The sequence below is a fragment of the Elephas maximus genome, chromosome 9, assembly GCF_024166365.1.
Source record: "Elephas maximus indicus isolate mEleMax1 chromosome 9, mEleMax1 primary haplotype, whole genome shotgun sequence".
NCBI classification, from domain to species: domain Eukaryota; kingdom Metazoa; phylum Chordata; class Mammalia; order Proboscidea; family Elephantidae; genus Elephas; species Elephas maximus.
The window spans coordinates 43,706,380-43,727,604 of record NC_064827.1 but is presented as its reverse complement, the minus strand read 5'-3'; the positions used below and the strand labels follow the sequence as shown (position 1 = coordinate 43,727,604).

General features: G+C 48.5%; 1 protein-coding gene and 1 long non-coding RNA gene across 2 annotated transcripts in view; one reads left to right on the top strand and one right to left on the bottom strand.

Moving 5' to 3' along the window:
- Window positions 1-16,519, bottom strand: part of PHF24 (PHD finger protein 24) — a 141,122-nt gene extending 124,603 nt beyond the window's left edge. The window contains exon 1 of the mRNA XM_049895769.1: window positions 16,508-16,519. The gene's annotated coding sequence lies outside the window, so the exon portion shown is untranslated. The remainder of the gene's footprint in view (window positions 1-16,507) is intronic.
- Window positions 16,520-16,831: 312 nt separating this feature from the next.
- On the top strand, window positions 16,832-20,343 carry LOC126082787 (uncharacterized). Its single transcript, XR_007518655.1, has 4 exons — window positions 16,832-17,003; window positions 17,600-17,714; window positions 17,845-18,004; window positions 18,267-20,343. It is a non-coding gene; the product is annotated as an uncharacterized LOC126082787 (long non-coding RNA).
- Window positions 20,344-21,225: the final 882 nt, after the last annotated feature.

Sequence of the window (21,225 nt, the reverse complement as noted above, 5' to 3'; positions counted from 1 at the left end):
GCTCTAATCACGAGCAACTAGTTTGTGGCCCTCAGCTGAAACTGGCCACCAACCCATCTCTGCAGGTAGTCATCTCCCTGAGGAGGCAAAGGCTGTAACATCTGTAAGGGTAGCTCTGGAAAACCAGGCCTTGGACAGGCCTCCAGAGGTGAGGCTCATTCCTCTGCCTCCATAGAAGAAGTGTTTACAATCTCTTCTCACGCACACAGCCTGGAGGCATCCCTTTCTTGTTCCCACAGTGTCATTTAAAGATAGTGCTGCTTTGGTCTTTTCCTGTCACATCAGCCTTGGTCCCCTTCCTGCACCTCTGATTACCAATCACCCATTACTTGTAACATCAAAGCTCCCCGTTGCCAAGGCTTAACCCGACTCTGCCTGCCCTCACCTCTTGTGTACTTTTCAGGTAAGTTTCTACTACAGGTGAAGGAGTTGGTGGAGGGTCCTCTGCCCTGGCTACTCTTTCTTATAAGGTGCCCTGTGTGCTTAAACACTCAGTTTCTGAGGAGTTTCGGACTGTTGTAAGAGAGAGAGCTGAGTCATCAGGCTGGTGCAGAGTGTGGAGAGTGGAGAGAGAATGGGAGTGTAGACACTGCCTGAGGCCTGGCCATGGCATCTTTAGTTGCAAGCTCTGAAACCCTCAGAGATAACCAGATGCCCTCATCTACAGACTGAGTCACCACATAAACTTCCCTAAGGCAGCTACAGGGCTTTGATACCACACCTGGTTTATGACACGGGAGGGCTTTGTGATGCCGCCGATGACTCTGAGGTGGAGATGACAAGGCTTAGCACTGAGAATCATTAGGCACCAGTATCCTGGATGCCTAGATAGAGGGAGGACTGGTCTCCTCACGCTAATGAGGCGAGACCATGTTGTGCCCTACTTTCCTTTGGTGCCATGCTGGATATCCCTTATACAAATATGCCTCTATTTTCTGCCTTATAATAAATATTTGGCAAATGAAAAAGAAATACCATGGATTCAGGCTGGAATCTAAGAGAAGCAGCTGTAAGGTACGGAAACACTCTCTGAACACTACTGAACTGTTAAGTCTCGGACAAGGAGCTTTTAAACCCCCAGTTTCTCTCCTTATACCCCCTGCCCCAGAGTTTTTTTTGTATCAAACCTTCAGATATTCTTGTATAGTCGTTTACTTCTTAGAGCCTAGAGCAATTCCTTACCAGCCCTCCGTGCAATGTACTCTAATTGAAAAGCCAAGGACATTGCTTGACTTGGGATGAGGCCTCAAAGATACAGTCTACCTTACCGACCTCCCAGTTTGGGTGATTTTTCTAGTTGGTGGTTCTTTAAGGCCTTTGTAAGCTGAAGCCTTTGGCTACTGGAACCATTCACCCTTTAACCTGTTCCACTCTTCCTCCTGTGTCATCCTGAGCCCCCCAGAGAACTTCTCCTAGAAATGAGGTATAAGGCATGGAGCCTGGAAGAGCGTAGAAGTGAGTCAAATAAGCAGAAAAGAGAAATGTTGGGGTAAAAAAGGGGGACTAGGGAAAGGAAATGTAGGAAAAGTATAAAATATAGAAAGATATACGAAAGAGATTGGAAAATGTTTACTGGTTTTGTCTGATTCTGGGCATGAAAAGAAATTTGTGTCAAACTTCACATTCTAACCTTTTTTGTCTTTAAGCAACGCCAAAGAGTCGGCCAAAGGGCTAGAGATTCTCCACCGAGAGGTAAGGTCCCAATCTCTCCTCTGACTCCCCTTCACTGTGAGCGAGGTTCCCATGGATACTGACCGTAACCCTGGGTGCCAGGAGCAAGGTACTCTAACCATTAAAGGCTGAAGTTCCCCAAATTGACAATTTCTCACAGAAAGTTCCTTGGATGGGAAATCAGAGCCTGGGAATGTCCAAATTTCTCTACCTTAACCAGCTGGGAATGAAGAAATGAGGAAATAGGACAGAAGTCCCTAACTGTGTTATTTACTAGTTTTTATGACACTGTGGAAGTCATTCCACGTCTCAGTCTTATATCCATAAAATGGGCATAACACTGATGATCCTGCCTCACTCACTCTGTGATTGTGAATATCAGATGAGATTAGGAATGAGATACACAGTGTAAATGTTTAAGTTATACACAGACATGCCTTAGAGCCTGACTCCTGAAGCCTTTAGTCTCCTTTACTGAGAGTCAAAGGCCTCACTACTGAGCTTCCTATAGAATGTCCCTACCCTCCCCTGTCCATGTAACACTTGTTTCCCGGTTTTTCAGCTAGGAGACCTTCCGAGGAAGAAGCTGAGAAGCTCCAAGAGCATCTCTCTGTCACAAAAAGGTGATCTCTTGCTCTCTGTTCTTTGTTGCCTCCCAAGTCCCAGCCTGGCCTGTGATGATTTCTCAGTTTGGCCAGGGACAAGGATGAGGAGAGTGATAATGCATGGGAGGGAACCATACACAAGAGAGGCTGGTTCACTGGTTGAGAGAGTTGCCAGGACAGAAGTGATCAGACATCACAGGAGAGAACAGTCTCCCAATCTTCACTGTGCTAGAGTCACATTAGTACTGGACTTCACGTCTGACTAGTATCTAATTTATAGAAGAGTCTACTTCATGGCTCCCAGACCCATTGGCCCAGGACAGGAACCATTCCTGAAGCCAACTCTTCTGACATGGATCGGACTGGAAAATGGGTTGGAGAGGGACGCTGGTGAGGAGTGAGCTTCTTGGATCAGGTGGACACTTGAGACTATGTTGATATCTCCTGCCTTGAGGGGAGATGAGAGGGTAGAGGGGGTTAGAAACTGGTGAAATGGACACGAAAAGAGAGAGTGGAGGGAGGGAGCGGGCTGTCTCATTAGGGGGAGAGTAACTGGGAGTGTGTAGCAAGGTGTATATAAGTTTTTGTGTGAGAGACTGACTTGATTTGTAAACTTTCGCTTAAAGCACAATAAAAATTATTAAAAAAAAAAAGATTCTACTGAAGTGGAACTCAGCAAGGAGACAAGTTATCCAGCCTAGTGTCTGGATTTTCCATGAATAAGTCACCACTGTCATATTCCTTTTGCTTCTACACCCTTTCAAAGGCAGACTCCTCTGAGTCTGGCTTGGCCTTGAAACATAGGGAGGTCACTCACTAGGACGGTCTTCAGACAGAAGCCTACCATCTTGTCCTCTTAATAAGATCTCCAGAGGACAGGACTAGTCCCCAAGAGATGCTGTATATACACCAGGGACAATCCACAGTCCCTGGAATACAGCATTCCCACAAAGATGTCATTATCCACACAGTATGGATAACAGACATTGCCTTCATAGCCCCAAATGAGACTGACTCTAGGTTATACCTGGTGATGTGCCTGGTGATGGCCACTCTGCTAACTACCTGACATCCTCACCTGCTTGGTTCCCTTCTAGTTCAGCTTCTCCACAGAGTTCAGCAGAGAACTGACCCTACCTCCCAGTGCTCTCTGAGGGCCCTGCACACCCAAGAGTCGTCTGAGACTTTGCCCGACAAGCCCAAGACCCTCAGCTCAGCCAGGCCTAACAAGCAAAGCGGGAGACTCCCAGGGGTAGGCCCAGGGCTCACAGGCCCAGGGGAAAAGAAGGGCCAGTCCTCAAGACCACACTCTCCCAAGGAGGCAGATGACACTGGATCAGTAACGGTTGCCATGCTTCCCTTTCCAGGCAGGGCTGGCTTCCTCAGGAAGGACGTGCGTTGCAGCTCCTACACGCAGACCTCTGCTATCAGATCTCCAATGACACGGCTCTGGACATTCAACAACTGGTGACAGGTAAAAACACCCTGATCACACCCACTTCAGCAGGGACCTCACAACACTCCTCTTGCCTAGAAATTCTGTCCATCTCTGGAGTGTCTAAGCAGAGTCTGCAACTGCGTTCCAAGAACTCCAGAGAGCTTTTACTGGCATCCGTAACCTCCACACTGTTAAAATTAACGGATCAGAAATCCTTAACCCAGACGGCTGCCCCATCAACCGGTGTGGTCAGCATCCAAGATCACTGGGATGAACACCTGCAGCTAGGGAAGGGATTTCAACTGCCAGATGTGCCCAGGGACGCAGGAACTAGAACCTCTTCAAGCCTTGAGGAGACTAGAGTTCCTGTGAACCAGCAAGAGATGATGTATAGCAGCCACAAATTTCTCCATGGGAACCAAGGCCAGCAGCCCTGGAGATCCCATGTCTCTCTGCTGTTCCTGACCACGGACCGCACGAATCTGACACATGATATAGCCATGCATATGGTCACTATCTTCTCCACCCACCTTCCATTCCTCAGTCCTGAAGTTCTCAGGCTTCTTGAGGTTCATGTGAAAAAACGGATGCATTTCCAGAGGCGGGGACTCCCCAGACACGTGGAAGAGTCCCTGAGGCAGCTTATGCCACACATACAAGTAGCTTTCACCAAGAATGATAATTTGAATGCTTGTTTTGAAACAATTGGGACCATTTCCCACAAGACCTGGGGTTCATGTATGCTCAGCCAGCCTACTCAGGCCTTCTGGCTTTTTAAACGGTCCATCAGGGACCAAGAACAAAGCAGCCACTGCCAGAAAACCCCAAACCCTCTGGCTCTGGCCTTGCCCTCTCCAGCCCCTAAAGTTCTAAATGGCCTCTATCCACAACCTGAGAGACAGGCTGAAGACTCAGGTGATCGTCTGAAGCAGAAGCACAGCCAGCTATTCTGCGGCTTCTCTTGTCTAACCAGTGAGTGCCTGGTTGTCACTTACATTGAGTTTCAAGGCGTTTCCACAAAGAGGTGCATACCTCAGTTTCCCTCGAATGTTCCTTTTCTCTTCAATGAGGGCTCCTTCCTCCCGCTCTTGCCTAATAATCCACCCCGGTCAGCTTCACCTTCTTCCAAGTCTACCCCAAACTCGGTCTCTCCAACTGACCATCAAGGAGGCCAGATCAATATCCCATTTCGGGCTCTGGCCAAGTTCAAAGCGTTGGAGTGGAACCTGCTGCAGAGGCAGCTCCAGGTTAGGTTGGGAATTGCCAGCTGCTTTTTTTTTTTTTTTTTCCAGAGATCTCAATATGCCCAGAGTCTCATGCAACATAAACCCTGTGACAGAGCCCAGTCTCCTGAGACCGTGGGATCTTCCTTGTCCAGGAAGCCCATCCCATTCCTCACGGGGGAACTACCCTTCTTCCCGGACCATGCCCAGAGGCTGCTGGACTTCCACCTCCAGAAGCGGTTAATTCACCATCACTGGGGCCTGTCTCAGAAGATCAAGCGGTCCACTGGATTGCTTCTATCCCCTGCTGACCAACAGCCTCTGCCCTCGAGCAGTAAAGCCTTAGAATATGTGAATGTCCCCTGGTCTGCACCCCCAGAGGTCAGTGGGGTTAGTGACCTGATCTCACTCACACTGGCCCCAGTGTCAGACTCCATGCCGCACTTGCTCACCAAGACCAAAGCAGTACTGCAGAGCCACATCGACTCCGAATGCTGTCAGATCCTCCAGGGCACTGTCCTTGCCCATATATTTACCTCCCAGGACTGCGGAATTCCTGGGAGCATGGAAGTAGCTCAGTTCCCCTGCATTCCAGAAAACAAGCTCCTAGAGCTGCAGGCAGCAACTGCTCCTGAGCTATATCAGAAAGTTATGCCCTCACAGACCTCGCCAGGTGCTGTCATTGAACACACTAAGCTGTCCAGATCCCTGCCTGAGGGAGCCATGGAGAAACTGGGAACTAATTTCCAGGATAAACATCTAGCCTTCCTGTCAGGGCTGCCTGCTCTCTATCATTTGGCTCCCTCTAAGGCCACAAAAAATATATATATATATTATTTTTTTAAGGTCACGGGCCCGCCAATCACTAGCCAATCTGCAGTCACAGAGATAATGCCTGAGCCTGTTGAAATCACACCAGAGCCTCTGACTGAGATGATCCGGTACGACGAACAGCACATAAGTCCCAGGCCAGGCCTTCAAGAGGACAACGAGACTTATGCAGACGGTGTACAAGAGTTCCTCACTGAAGTGCAGGAGGAAGAAACAAAGGAGATGGTGCGTCTAGAAAGCCAGACAGATGCCGCTATTCCAAAGGCACTCAAAACACCCGTCTTGACCAAACTAAATTTCCATCTGAGCAAAAAGGTCCTAGACATACAGTTGGGAATTCCCATAAAGGCAAGGGAGTCCCGGATCCAATCTGTGGCAGTTGCAGAGAGCTTAGCCACACAGGAGGCGCTTGGGAGTCTGAACAATCAAGGGAAAATGTCCCTCCAGGAACTCCCCATCCCACCAAACCGTCCACATGCCCCAGATCCAGAATGAATCCGCCTTAAAGAACAGCTGATTGTTGAGCTAAAGGCAGTACTGCAGAGCAGGAAACAAGCTAGTTCCAGTGCAGGGCCCCATGGTTCTGCCCACCGGGTCTCTAAGATCTCACAACTCAGCGAGGACACAGCAGATGCCCAGATGCTTTGTGTTCAGCTAGAAGCCAGAGTGAACAGCCCTAGCCTGGGAGAAGCCTGGTGCCCTGAGTCTCAAGGCCCCGGCACGACCAATGACTCAGCCCAGGTACCCACAACGGCAGTGAAAAAAGAGTACCCAGGGAATCTGAGACCAGAAGGGGACTCTGGAGAACGGAATGCAGCGTTTGGGCTGCCCTCAACCACAGAAAACAGACACCCTGCTGAAGACCAGAAGCCAGCAGGAATATCTGTGAACAGGACACCCCGAGGTCCCTGGCGAAGAAGTCAGAGCTTCGATATTACAGCTTCCTGTCAGCAGAGTCCTAAGCACTGTCCTCAGGCTAAGCTCCCAAAACTACCTCCAGGGGTTTCCGAGGGGAAAGACTTTGAGAAAAATGACGTGCAGGACAGTGAAACCAAGGTGAATCTCATTACAGAGCCAGCCAGGGTTCCTGGGACTGCCCAGCCTGTGGTGTCCCAGGCTTCACAGGGCCAGTCTTCATTGGGCCCACTAATTCAGGGTAAGCCTTTGCAGGACAAAACTTTGCAGAACGATTTTGTTCAAGAGGACAACGAGACTCGTGCAGATGGTGCACAAGAGTTCCTCACTGAAGTGCAGGAGGAAGAAACAAAGGAGATGGTACATCTAGAAAGCCAGACAGATGCTGATATTCCAAAGGCACTCAAAACACCTGTCTTGACCAAACTAAATTTCCATCTGAGCAAAAAGGTCCTAGAGATACAGTTGGGAATTCCCATAAAGGTAAGGGAGTCCAGGAACCAATCTGTAGCAGTCTCAGAGAACATACCCACAGAGGAGATGCTTGGGAGTCTCAACAACCAAGGGAAAACATCCCTCCAGGAACTCCCCATCCCACCAGACAGTCCACATGCCCCTGATCAAGAATGAGTCCGCTTTAAAGAACAGCTTATTATCGAGCTCATGACAGTACAGCAGAGCAAGAAAAAAGCTAGGTCCAGAGCAGTGCCCCACGGTTCCGCCCACCAGGTCTCCAAGATCTCACAACTCAGCGGAGACATGACAGATACCCAGGTGCTTTGTGTTCAGCTAGAAGTAAGAGTGGACAGCCCCAGCCTGGAAGAGGCCTGGTGCCCTGAGTCGCACGGCCCCAGGAAGACCAAGGACTCAGCCCAAGTACCCATACTGGCAGAGAAGAAAGAATACCCAGGGAATCCAAAACCATTAGGGGACCCTGGAGAACGGAATGCAGGGTTTGGGCTGCCCCCAACCAGAGAAAAACAGATAACCCTGCTGAAGCCCGGACACCAGCAGGGATATCTGTGAATACCGCGATCTGAGGTCCCTGGTGAAGGAGTCATTGCTTTCATCTTGCTGCCTCCTGTCAACAGAGTTCTAAGCAGTGTCCTCAGTTTAAGCTCCCAAAACTACCTCCAGGGGCTCCTGGGGGGAAAGACTCTGAGAAGAATGACGTGCAGGACACTGAAACCAAGGTGAACCTCATTACAGAACCAGCCAGGACTCCTGGGACTGAGCAGCCTTTGGTGCCCCAGGCTTCACAGGGCCGGTCTTCGCTGGGCCCACTAATTCAGGGTCAGCCTTTACAGGGCAAAACTTTGCAGAATGAGACTCCACAGGAGCGAGTGAGACTAGGCCGTACTCAGAAGAGCCCTGGCCTTCCAGAATCTGCCTCAAGGAATAAGATGAAGTGCATTTTTCACTGTATTAATTCCAAGACAGTCGATGAGGAATCCATGTTTTCTCCAGAGGGGAAAGCGACCAAAACGCAAAAAAAAAAAAAATCTTAAGAAGAGCCTGGCCCTAGCCAAAGGCCCTGTGGGGCAAGCAAAGACAGAGAAGGTAACAGAAGATCCAAAGACCCAATCTCTCGCCACTGAGAAAGAGGTGAGCCTGGCCTTCTCGGATGGCCTGGAGGACCTGGACAATCACCTCTGGCACTACTCTCCTCATCTCCGCTCTGGCTCTATGCTGGGCCACGTCCACCGCTGCTTTGGCACCGTCCTCGAGAGGCTTGTCCCACCCACCCAGGGAACCCACCGTACGTTCCAAGCCTCACTTCAGAGAAAAACCCTGCTTTCTTCAGGGAGGAGACCCAGTTCATTAAAATAGTTTGTGGGGTATCAAACCCCTGTACCTTTTAAAGAGGACTCGTATTGTTATTTTCATTAATGTACAGGTTGTGCAAAGCATAGCCCAAATATATCTCTAAGCAAAGGTACACGCCTGCTTGCTCCTTCTTGTCTCCTTGTGACATGTTAAAGGGTTAGTGGGGAGGTATACAGTCTTTTCTGCTAGAGAATAACCTTAAACCCACAGTTCAGGTGTGTTAGCATTCCACATAACTCCTCCCAGCCCTATCCTGGACTGTGGATAAAGGGACTTCAGTAGAGAAGGCAAGGCCCTGTCTAAGGTACACTGAGGGTCAAGGTCAGGCTGGAATTCAGTCCTGGCTTCCCATGATGATCTTGAACTGCATGACAAAAGTACTGACAAGAAGGAGTGGTCTGGAAATCAATGCATTGTTGGCCCACCCATGGGCAAAAATCATTAATTGATGACTGATATTTTATATGCACGTGCCTACAATCTGGAAGAAGGTTTTTAGAGGAGTGCCACAGTGCTCCATCCCTGAAGAGGCGCTCTTGTGATTCGAAAAAGCGGTTTGTATGACAGATGTCAAAACCAAAATAACAGAATCTCCTCTCTCTGCTCCCCGGTTGGTACTAACAAGATCTTTCAAACAATCTGGGAGCCTGCTGTGGCCCTGTTGCCTGTTTCCCCCCTCCACTGCCTCTCAGCTACATGGAAGGAATGCCTCCTAGAATGAAGATCAGAGTAGAAGGTGGAGAGGTCTGTCCCCCAGCCCCAAGGTTGGCAGGGAAAGGAAGCCGGTAGGGAATGAACGTAAACGGTAGTGTGAATACCTGGGACAGCATGCCATACTCCTGACCAGGGCATGATAACGGAGAAAAGCTGGGTTTTTCGGCATTAAGAAAAGTCCAGAGCCAGAAAGTCCGCCCACAGCCTAAGTGCTCTTGGTGGAGGGAGGTAAGCAAACCCTGAGATTTATGAGGCTGAGAAAGAACATGGGCCTAGCGATGCAGAAACAGGGCAGATGTGGCATCCTAGCCTTCAGGGACCAGTGAGGTTTGGGCCTGGGAAGAAAGAACTGGGAAACAAAAAGACAAAGAGGTTGCCCTGAGCATGTGGGATGGACTACTATTTTGGCCACCACCTAGTAGCCTTCGAAAGGTACCATCCCTGCATCCTCCTCTGACCTACCACAGAGAAGCCAAGAGCTGGAGAAAGAACAGGAAATGTGGCTTCTTTATGATGTGGTTCAGGGGAATGTGGGATACCCCTGCCTCACTGGTTCCTAAGGAGATCCAGGATTACTCACCATCCCATCAAACCAGGAGGAGGTGGTGGCTGGACTCACTTCCCCTATAGGATTCCACTGCTTAGCACAATGTGTCCACTGAGAGGATGCAGAAAAACCAGGATGGGAGGAAGCACGGATGTATCCCTGTTCAGAATGGTGATTCTGTGCCTAAAGGGTGGGGACCCAGCCCCTACTGTGGCCACCAGAGGAGGCAGGCACAAGCCCTAGGCCTGCCATGCTAACATTCTCTACCTGCCTTCTTAATGCCTCCCCAAAGGAGATCAAAGGAGGTCTTGTGGCAGGCACATCCTCCCTGCCTGGTGGGAGTTGGGCAGAGAGCCACGGAACAGAGAGAGAAATGGAGGAAGGCCAGAGTGAAGAGAAGTGACTCAAAAGGGCCAAAACAGCATCAGGTGGGAAGCAAGGGTTAGTGTGCACACATCCTGACTTACGGTGAAGCAGGTCCTTCCCGTCATCCCCACAGGCTCCTACCTGCCCCAACCCAGCATGGGTTCATGCTGCTGACCAAAGTCCTGTGCCAAAGGGCTGGGGCAGTGAGATGAGCTGGAACCAATACCTTCAGGATTATGAGTTCTCGGCAAAATCAAGGGCTGAGAAGAGACAGGGTGAGAGCCTATGAGCTCATGCAGGATGTTGTTGAGGGGGTGAAGCCTTGCTCATCATATCCCATAACCCTAGCACAACCCCCCGCCTTCCTCCTCCCCCGCCCAGAGCTTGAGAGAGTTAAAATAAGAGCAAAATAAATGCTTCATGGCAGGACACAAACTCCAAAAATGTAATATACCCCAGAATTGGTGGCAGATGCTAGGAATACATCACTGCTTGCTCGGGATCTTTGGAGTTCACCTCCGGGCCTTTGAGGTAACAGGTCATGGTGAACAGCCCTGACCTTCTACAGCCCTTCCTTTGGGCTCTCTGGGTGGGTACTTGAGAATTCTAAAAACGTAACTTAGGGGACTGACTAACACCAGTAAGAGAAGAACGTCTTCTCCAAACATCACTTTGCCTGTTAATCGCTGAGTCCTTGAGGACAGGGGCCATGCCTGCCTCATTTTGTACATGCTCACACCGTCCCATCCAGGCAAGGCAAAAAACACACTGAGCATAGGAGTGAGAGGGTAAGACCCCACTGAGATGCTATTTCCTGTGCCATGAGAGAGGTCGCTGGGCCTCTGCTGCTTTACTGGCCACCAAGGCCTAATGCTCTACCTGTGCTCAGGGGCCTATGGCATTAGCCACGGCTGTCATGAAAGAAAGGACAAGAAGGTTCCTGTATCCACCGTAGGGTTAGAAAAGGAGGACGGACAATCTTGAGCTGGAGTGCAGATGGAGAAAGGGCACCACGCAGGCAGGTGAGGTGCTGGGAGAGAGTACCAAATCCCTAGCACATCTGGCTGGGCTTGCAAAGAGATGTCCACTCCCATGCCCAGAGACGGTGAGGTCAGGCCCCTGAATACTTGGTCTGCATGAGACCACAGGGGAAGAAGGGGCCCTGAGAAGGAGACAGAGAAAGATATCCATTCCCAGAAGGAGGGATGGGTTCTGCCAACGGCCCCCCTTCCCCGATTTGTCCCTCTCCTCCACTAACTTCCCTGGGTCCATGGCCAGGCAAGGAGCATGCTGGGGGCTTTCCAGAATGTATTACTTCCAAGGTCAAGCCTGTACAGAAGCTACAGGGTCAGGGCCCTGGGCAGATAGCCTGACCCGTGGGAATCCAGACCACGGGAAGAGAAACCTATCTTTGCGGTAAATACTGCTGGCAGCTGCGGTACACTGGGGGGCGGGAAGGATGATTAAAGACAGACGTCAGACTAGGATCTCACTACCCACAGTGAATAACTCATGGACACACAGACATCCAGTCACACATGTACATAAAGGGAAAGACACAGATTCAAAGATGCCACACAGAAATACTACAGAGTATGAAGGGACATAAGTAGAAATACACACCTACATAGACCCAGGAACACCCTGGGTCAGAAATGCTCAAGCAGACACAGGCAAAAATACACGAACACATACAAAGCTGAACTGCACACATAACAAAAAGATACAGCCCATCTTGTAGACTCACACACACAAATGCAGTCCAAATTCATCCTTCAAAGCCCTTTTCCTCTATAAAGCCTCCTAGTCCACCTCAGAACCAGGCCTGCCTATCCCTCCTCTAAACCCTGGTTTGTAATTTCTGTTTCACTGCTTGTTCTTTAACAGGGACAGTCTTGGATTCACGTGCACACCCCTGGTCTCAAAAACTTGACTGTGTGCTCTTAAAAAAACGTCAGGGGCTTGCAGTAGATCTACTGCCCTCATCCTTCACCTATGCACCCATCTCCACAAGGGACCCCAATTTACTACTGGCTCCATCCCCGCAGGGCCCTGGCCCCCAGCCCCTTCAACACAGCAGATAGACACACCAAGGGAAGAACAAAAAAGACAGACATACCCTCCAAGGGTGCTCTCAAGAAACCATGAAGATGCAGGTCTTGGTTCCCCAGGAGGGAGACCACGACACATGGCATGACTACATGTGTAGTTCTAGCCCAAATTTTAATGTTAAGCACGATCCCACACCTGTCAACCCTAACCCCTACTCCAAACCCATTCCCAGGGACAACTCTGAACCAGCAGTGCTTTTAAGTGCAACCTTTGGAAGAACTGTACCTCAGGAAGGTAAGAAATGAATTCTTCCAAAAGCCTGAGTGAGCTCGGAAGTGGATTCTTCCACAGTCAAGCTTCCAGATGAGAACGCATCCCCGTCAACAGCTTGATTGCAGCCTCGTGAGACCATAAGCAAAGGACTAAGCTAAGCCACGCCTGTACCCCCGACCACAGAAAATAGGGCATAAGAAATGAGTGTCGTTTTAAGCCACCAAGTTTGTGATACTTTTCTTACGCACCAATGTATTTGTCATATATATAACAAAGCAATACTTTATTATACAACAGTGCTAATAGGCTGTTTTAGCCATGAAGGCAAGGAAGACGATCTTGATGTGTCTCTCAGGCAGCCTGGAATGTGTACATGTGCGAGGCAAACTCAACCTCTGTAAAGTACTTGCTTAAAGTGCAGTGGGATTATTTACAAGGGCAAGTGTTGGTAGGAGGAAGAGGAGGCTTCTCCACAGCAGGAGACAGGGAAAAAATAGGGAAAGAGAAGGCATCTAGGGAACCCTTCTCCTTCAGCTCTCTATAAAGGTAAGCAGCTATGGAGGGTCTGCGGCCCTCCTAATAGGCCGGGGCTCCCTCATCCTGCATGTTAGGTGTAAAGTAACCTTGAGTGCCTTCATCCGATAATTGATATATGAGAGTGGCATTATGTTGGAAAAAGCTAAAAACAACAACAACAACAACAAGACTGACAGTGATCCTGTAGAAGAAGGTGGGAGGGTTTTCCCAGGCAGTAATAAAGTAAGGAAACTCAAAAAAAATCGGTAGGTTTAACAGGCAGCTCCAGATTTTCTTGGAGCTCAGGAGGGAGGAACAATCTAAACGGGATTACAGGGAGCAAACGTTCAATAAATATTTGTTGAATAAATTTTGCAAAGATAATTGGAGAAAACAAAGGGTTTACTTGAGATCACAGTGCCAGTATGGGGCTCATCAGACCAAATCTTCAGAACTTGTTTCTAGAAACTACACAGTCACTAGCTCATCATATCCACTCTGCTTCCTCAGAGGTGGAACCTAAATAGTGAGTCAAGGCTAGCTGGGATGAGAACAGGTACCCCGTACAGTAGCTATGGGTGATTTCTCTGGCCATGGGAAGAACTGCTCAATTTGGGGATTTAGCCAGTTTTCACATCCACAATGATAAGAAGAGATCAACATCACCTGCATTTATGCTATGTCCTGTGGCACTCTGTCCTGGCCCACAGGAAAGCAGCTGGCCTAAAGGCACTGTTATGGATTTAACTGTGTCCCCCAAAAATGTGTGTCAGCTTGGCTAGGCCATGATTCCCAGTCTTGTGTGGTTGTCCTCCATTGTGTGATCTGGTGTAATTACCTGCCTATGCGTTATAGATCCTAACCTCCATGACGTTAATGAGGTAGGACACAATCTACGGGACTAGGGTGTATCTTGAGTCAATCTCTTTTGAGATATAAAAGAGAGAAGCAAGCAGAGAGGAGGGGGACCTCATCACCATCAAGCAAGAAGAGCAGGAGGGAAGCACATTCTTTGGACCTGGGGTCCCTGCACTGAGACACTCCTAGGCCAGGGGAAGATTTATGACAAGGACCTTCCCCCAAAGCTGACAGAGAGAGAAAGCCTTCCCCTGGAGCTGGCACCCTGAATTTGGACTTCTATCCTCCTAAACTGTGCGAGAATAAATTTCTCTTTGTTAAAGCCATCCACTTGTGATATTTCTGTTATATAGCAGCACTAAATAACTAAGACAGGCACTAACCAAAAACTTGAAAATGCATCTCCTCTGTCTGTCCTGGATTTGATCTGGAAGAATGCAGCACAAGCAACACTTGTATATAAGGGTAAAAGTTTGCAAGGTAGCAGACAATTGGCTTCTAGAAGCATATGCCTCAGGAATAGCAACTTAATCGAACACAGATGACCAAAGGGCTTTGGAAAATCAGCATTATCTGGGGCCTCTAAAAAATTTAGCATACACATGCACACATTCTGAGTGCACAGCACACATCTGGGTGATTCAGATCAAATGAAGCTAGAAGTGTGGCAAGTTTACCCAAAGGTTATGGACAAAAGTAATTTGGTAGAGTAATGGCAGGGGGGCTAAGAATGTGGCTGCCAGAAGAGGGAAAAACAGTAACTGAGTTTCAGTGTCACCTTTGAAAAGGCAAGTGGATTCCCACTTATGGTGAACCCATGTGTTTCAGAGTAGAACTGTACTCCAGAGGGTTTTCAAAGACTGTGACGTTGCAGGAGGACATCACCGGGTCTTTCTTCTGAGGTGCCTCTAGGTGGATTTGAACCGCCAACCTTTCAGTTAGTACCTGAGCGTTTAACCATTCGAGCCACCCAACCCGTTGCTGTCGATTCCAACTCACAGTGACCCTCTAGAACACAGCAGAACCGCCCCATAGGGTTTCCAAGAAGCAGCTGGTGGTTTTGAACTGCCCACCTTTTGGTTAGCCGTCAAGCCCTTACCCACCACGCCACCAGGGTCCTTGAGCCAGCCAGGGAGTCCATAATATACGTTAACTCCTATAAGTACACTGCAAGGCTATAATTTTCCCCTTATGGCTCAAAAACTGGCGGTATATGAACCCAAGAGCATAAAACATTTACTTATTTAGCATAGTGCCTGGCAGGTTGGTAGCACTTAGTAAATATACGTGGGTTTCTGAGCTGATTACTGGGAAGGGGGATGGGGATGAAAGAGGAAGCTGTAATGGGAAAGATGATCATGTCTCCAGCTGGACACTGATGGTCTTGGTTTCTTGGTCCAAAGCTTGTGAGCAATTTCTGACAGAACTTGGCCATTGAGATCAAAGCGTGGAGTGGATAATGACATTCCTATTAGAAATGAGAGTAAATCAATCTGGGAAATGGAGATACCAAAAAGCAAGCAGCTCTGCTTGAAGGTAGACAGATGAGATTGGGAGATAAAAGATTTTGCAACTGAAGAGAAAGGAAACTTTTTGCATAAATAAGATCCATTTAGGAGTCGATATACTGGGAAAAAAACGTGAAGAGTGCAAGAAAAGGGCCTAGAGAGGTCGTCCTGTTCATGTTGGGGAAGGGTGTCATATATACATATAGGGGACAAAGCAGAAGAATAAGAATGTGATCAGAGACTATGTGGAAGATCAGAGGCTGAGAAATCCAGGCAGTAAGGATACTGGTCAGCTTTGAAATGAATATATTCAAATGGAACCGGGGTGAGCTATTCTCTCCACATTTATTTCCTTTTCAGATAGTGTTTTTGAGAAGATTTACAGCAACCTGCTGACATCCTTCACTTCCATCCGGGAACTATTTGCAGAATTTTTGTGACTGGGCTAGAATTAAACCGTATTCTTAGGATCTGTATGATCTTAATACTCACCTAACAGACCTGGTTTGGTTTTTTCTCTCACTGCTTAACCCCCAGGAAGGCCACTGCTCCCGAGGAGGGTGTATTAGTTATCTAATGCTGCTTAAGAAATTGCCCCAAAACTTAGTGGTCTACAACAACAAATAGTATGTGGGTCAGGAATTTGGGAGTAGCTTAAATTTTTTTTTTTTTAGCAGGGTGCTTCTGGCTTTCATGAGGTTGCAGTCAAGACATCCGCCAGGGCAGCAGTCATCTGAAAGCTTGACCGGAGCTACAGGGTCTGCTTCCAAGTTCACTCACATGGCTGATGGCCAGAGTCTTCAGGACCCCAACACGTGGGCCCATCCATTGAGCAGGCTGAATATCCTCACAACAGGGCGCTCTCTTCCATAGAGGCAAGTCCAGAGACCACCCCTGGGGGTCTGTAGGTACACTGGGGCGCCCACGGGGCAAAGACAGAGAGAGCCCTGGGGAGGCTCCATTCACACAGGGGTGCTCCATGGGGGCGACTCTCCACGCCTCCTCAGGAACTCTCTCGAGGGGCCAGAGGCAGCAGACACTTAGGGTCATTCTCCTACACAGGGGCACCTTGGGGGCGGCTCCCACACAAACACCTCAGAGTCCCCGGAGGGCCGCCCGCAGCCCTGCCCCTTGGGGTGCCCGCCGCCCCCGCTCCCGCTTACCGGGACCGTCCGGGTGCGGGACGCGGCTTCGGGGCTGGCGGGCTCTACACCGCGGGCCCCGCGCCGCCCTTGGCCGCTCGGCCGGCGGGCGTGCTGGGGCCCAACGCCGGGGGCAGGCGCCGCGGGCGGAGCGGCAGGCGGAGGCGGCGGGCGGAGCGGCGGGCTGAGGCGGCGGCGGCGGCGGGCGGCGGCGGCGGCGGCGGCGGGGCGCGCTCCTGCCCGCACACCCACCCTCCCGGCCCCACACCCACCCTCCCCGCCCCCCGCTGCGAGCGACTGCGGCTCGCGCGCCCGTCCGCCTCCCCCCTCCCCGGCCCGCCCAGCGGGCCACCGGCGTGGGAGAGCGAGGTGCGGCGGGACCGCGGGTTAGCGGCGGCCCGGCCGGGACTTGGCGTGCGGCTCACACGAGCCGTCGGCTCAGGTGCCAATGGGCGTCCTCCGCCAGCGCCCGGCATTGCGGCGGGGGGACTGCGCCAGCCCGGCCGCCCGCGGCAAGGTCAGTGTCGGTCCCGAGGAGGTGGCCCGGGAGGGGGCGCCGCAGGGGGCCGCGGCCGCTCACAACTCCTGCCGGCGCCGAGGCGAGGGCGGGGGCCCGGTGGGTCTCGCCGCCGGCATCCGGGGGGGGTGGGGGGGAGGGCGAGAATGATTCTCTCAGCCGCCCCGGCCGGGGCCCTACTTCCGTTCCCCCACCAGGCTCTGCTGCCCAGCCAGGCCTCCGGCCCCGTGGTCGTGGGGCGCTTACCTTCGCGCTATGCCACCCCCGCCCCCGGAGTGCCCAAGAGTGCGCTGTTTTCTCAGACTATTGGTCTTCCGTCTCCAGCAGTAAAGCTGTACCCTGTTGTAACCCACTTCTTTTTTTTTTTTTTCTTGCTGCAGCAACCTTGTCCCTCTGATTATCCAGTCAGAAGTCTGAGCGGTATAAAGTGCATTACGTTAAACTAGATGCTTTGTAAAAAGTGAGGGTAACAAAAAGAATATTAAAGTCTTAAGCTCCTAACACTAATTATAAAGCAGTAAGTGAAGAAATACAAATGATATGCTGGGGACCTTTTATTAAAATTTATATTTTATTTAAATTTTTAATATACCTAGTGTTTCCAGATGCATTTAACTTCTGCGTCACAGATAAACAATTCACTTCATCATGTGGGGGATACAAAGCAAAGAGGAACTAATTTTGTCCTTACCGTCATGGAATATAAGGCAGGTAAGTATAGTACTATATATTACTATCACTTTTAAGCACTTAAAGTGTCAGGTTATTAGACACTGACATATATTAAGTAATTTAAACTTCTCAACATGGCTATAAAGTACCGTACTTCTGTTGCCTACAGATGTAGAAACAGGCGTGGAGAGCTTAAACAACCTGCCTATTACGGTCACATAGCTAATATGTGGAACCTAGGAGTTCTGACTCCAGAACTGATACTCCTAACCATTCATTGTACTGTGCTGCCTCCAGGACCACCTTAAGGATGTGCAGAAGTATCCCAGGTAAAAAAAAAAAAAAAAATTTTTTTCTTTGAGGACCCTGATTATATACAAAATTTGCTTAAAATATGTATTACAAAATTAATGGGCCCATGTGAGGTGGTTTATATGAGGTGTAATGAAGATTTAGGATAAAAGGCAGAGAGGTGGTACTTACATATCTATTTACTGTCACATCAGTGCACCTAAAGAAGCTTGGTAGTGTCTAGGCATTATCTTTTCCTGTTCAAAGATAAGTACTGTCTCTTCCTGTCTTTATTGTCAGATGCACCATTCCTGGCTAATTTCACATCTCTACCTTGAGGAAAAAAAAAAAAAAAGACGCTGTTATTACTTACAAGGCCAAGACCCTTCAGAACCCGTTTGTCTTGAAACTATCGATCTTCTTGCCTCTGTAGTTTTCTAATACCACTTATCGAATGCTGGTTATATCGTTATTTATGATGCTGCATCATCTTGCCACCTGTGAATACTGGCTTCTAAAGACTCTCTCAAGGGTTGTTACTGTGTTTCATTACTAATGACCACAAGTGCAAATCTTACCCAGAGTATGAAGGAAAATGTATGCGACTGATGATTTGTTTTCTAGATTGTTAAATTTATACTTTGGAATTTTATAATGTAAATGTAGAGCAATGTGGCCTACGACCATGTCTTTTCTTGAATTCTTTAGGCCATAATCACTACATTCCTAAAATTATCTCATTCGGTATTGACCACACCTCTACTTTACACACACCACCACCAGCAGGGATAATAGGCGAGGGGCCCTTGACTCAGTGAGAAGAGTGATAACATCGGTACAAGTCATGTCTAACCCTCCTCTAGCATGGTTAAGAACACCCCTCCATGATAAAAACACTCAACAAACAAGAAATAGAAGGGAACTTCCTCAGCATGGTAAGGAGCATCTAGCAAAAATCCCTCAGCTAATATTTACACTTAATGATGAAAGGCTGAATGTTTTCCCCCTAAACACGGGAACAAGACAAGGATGTCTTTTCTCACCACTTCTATTCAGCATTGTATTGGAAGTGCTAACCAGTGCAATTAGGCAAGAAAATAGAATAAAAGGCATGCAGGTTGGAAAGGAAATAAGACTATCTCTTTTTGCAGATGACATAATCATGTATATAGAAAACCCTAAAGAATGCACTAAAAATCTATTAGAAATAATAAAACAAGACCTAAGTAAACTGAAAGAAGATTTAATATTGTTAAGATGGCAGTACTCACCAAATTGATCTACAGATTTAACACAATCCGTATCAAAATCTCAAGCTGGCTTCTCACAGAAATTGACAAGCTGACCCTAAAATTCATTTGGACAGTCAAGGGACACAGAATAGCCAAGGTAACCTTGAAAAAGAACAAAGTTGGAGGATTCACAAGTCCCAATTTCAAAACTTAAACTACAAAGCTACAGTAATCAAGAGAGTGCGGTACTAGCACAAGGAAAGCAGATGGATGCGTGGAACAGAATTGAGAGTCCAGAAATAAATCCATACATTTCCACTCAATAGATTTTCAGCAAGGATGCCAAGACAATTTAATGGGGAAAGAACAGCCTTTTCAACAAATGGTGCTGGGACAAGTGGATATCCACATGCAAAAGAATGAAGTTGGACCCCTGTCTCACACTGTATATGTGTGGATCAAAGACCTAAATGTAAATGCTAAAACTATAAAACTCTTAGAATAAAACTTTGTGATCTTGGATTAGGCGACGTTTTCTTAGATATGACACAAGCAGTGAAAGAAAAAATTAGATAAATTGGGCTTCGTCAGAATGAAAAAATGTTTGTGCTTCAAAGGATGCCAAGAAAGTTAAAAGACAACTCAAAGAACGGGGGAAAATATTTGCAAATCATATATCTGATAAGGGATCTACATCTAGAATATATAAAGAACTCTTAAAAAAAAAACAAAAAAAACCCAGTGCCGTCGAATCGATTCCGACTCAGAGCGACCCTATAGGACAGAGTAGAACTGCCCCATAGAGTTCCTACAACTCAGTAATAAAAAGACAACCCAATTAAAAAATGGGCAAAAGACATGTTCACTGCAGCACTGCTTACAATAGCAAACAGATGGAAGCAACCAAGGTGCCCATCGACAGAAAAATGGATAAATAAATTATGGTATATTCACATAACGGCATACTACGCAACGATTAAGAACAACGATGAATCCGTGAAACATCTCATAACATGGAGGAATCTGGTAGGCATCATGCTGAGTGAAATTAGTCAATTGCAAAAGGACAAATATTGTATGAGACCACTATTACAAGAACTCAAGAAAAATTTTAAACACAGAAGAAAATAGTCTTTGATGGTTACGAGGGTGGGGAGGGAGGGAGAGGGGTATTCATTAATTAGACAGTAGACAAGAACTATTTTAGGTGAAGGAAAAGACAACACACAATATAGGGGAGGTCAGCACAACTGGACTAAACCAAAAGCAAAGCAGTTTCCTGAATACAACGAAACGCTTCGCAGGGTAGCAGGGAGGGGGTCTGATTGGCATAACAAAGTGTGTTAAGAAAACATTCTGCATCCCACTTTGGTGAGTGGCGTCTGGGGTCTTAAACGCTAGCAAGTGGCCATCTAAGACAAACCAGTTGGTCTCAACCCACCTGGAGCAACGGAGAATGAAGAACACCAAACACACAAGGTAAATATGAGCCCAAGAGACAGGAAGGGCCACATAAACCAGAGACTCCATCTGCCTGAGACTGGAAGAACTAGATGGTGCCCGGCTACCACTGATGACTGCCCTAACAGGGAATACAACAGAGAATCCTGGATGGAGCAGGAGAACAATGGGATGCAGACCTCAAATTCTCATAAAAAGACCAGGCTTAATGCTCTGACTGAGACCGGACGGACGCCGGAGGTCATGGTCCCTGGGCCCTCTGTTAGCCCAAGACTGGAACCATTCCCAAAGCCAACTCTTCAAACAGGGATTGGACTGGACTGTAAGACAGAAAACGATACTGCTGAGGAGTGAGCTTCTTGGCTCAAGTAGACACACGAGACTATGTGGGCAGCTCCTGTCTGGAGGCGAGATGAGAAGGTAGAGGGGGACAGGAGTTGGTTGAATTGGACAGTGAGAATACAGGGTGGAGAGGAGGAGTGTGCTGTCTCATTGGGAGAGCAGCTAGGAGTACATAGCAAGGTGGGTGTACGTTTTTATATGAGAGACTGAGTTGATTTGTAAAC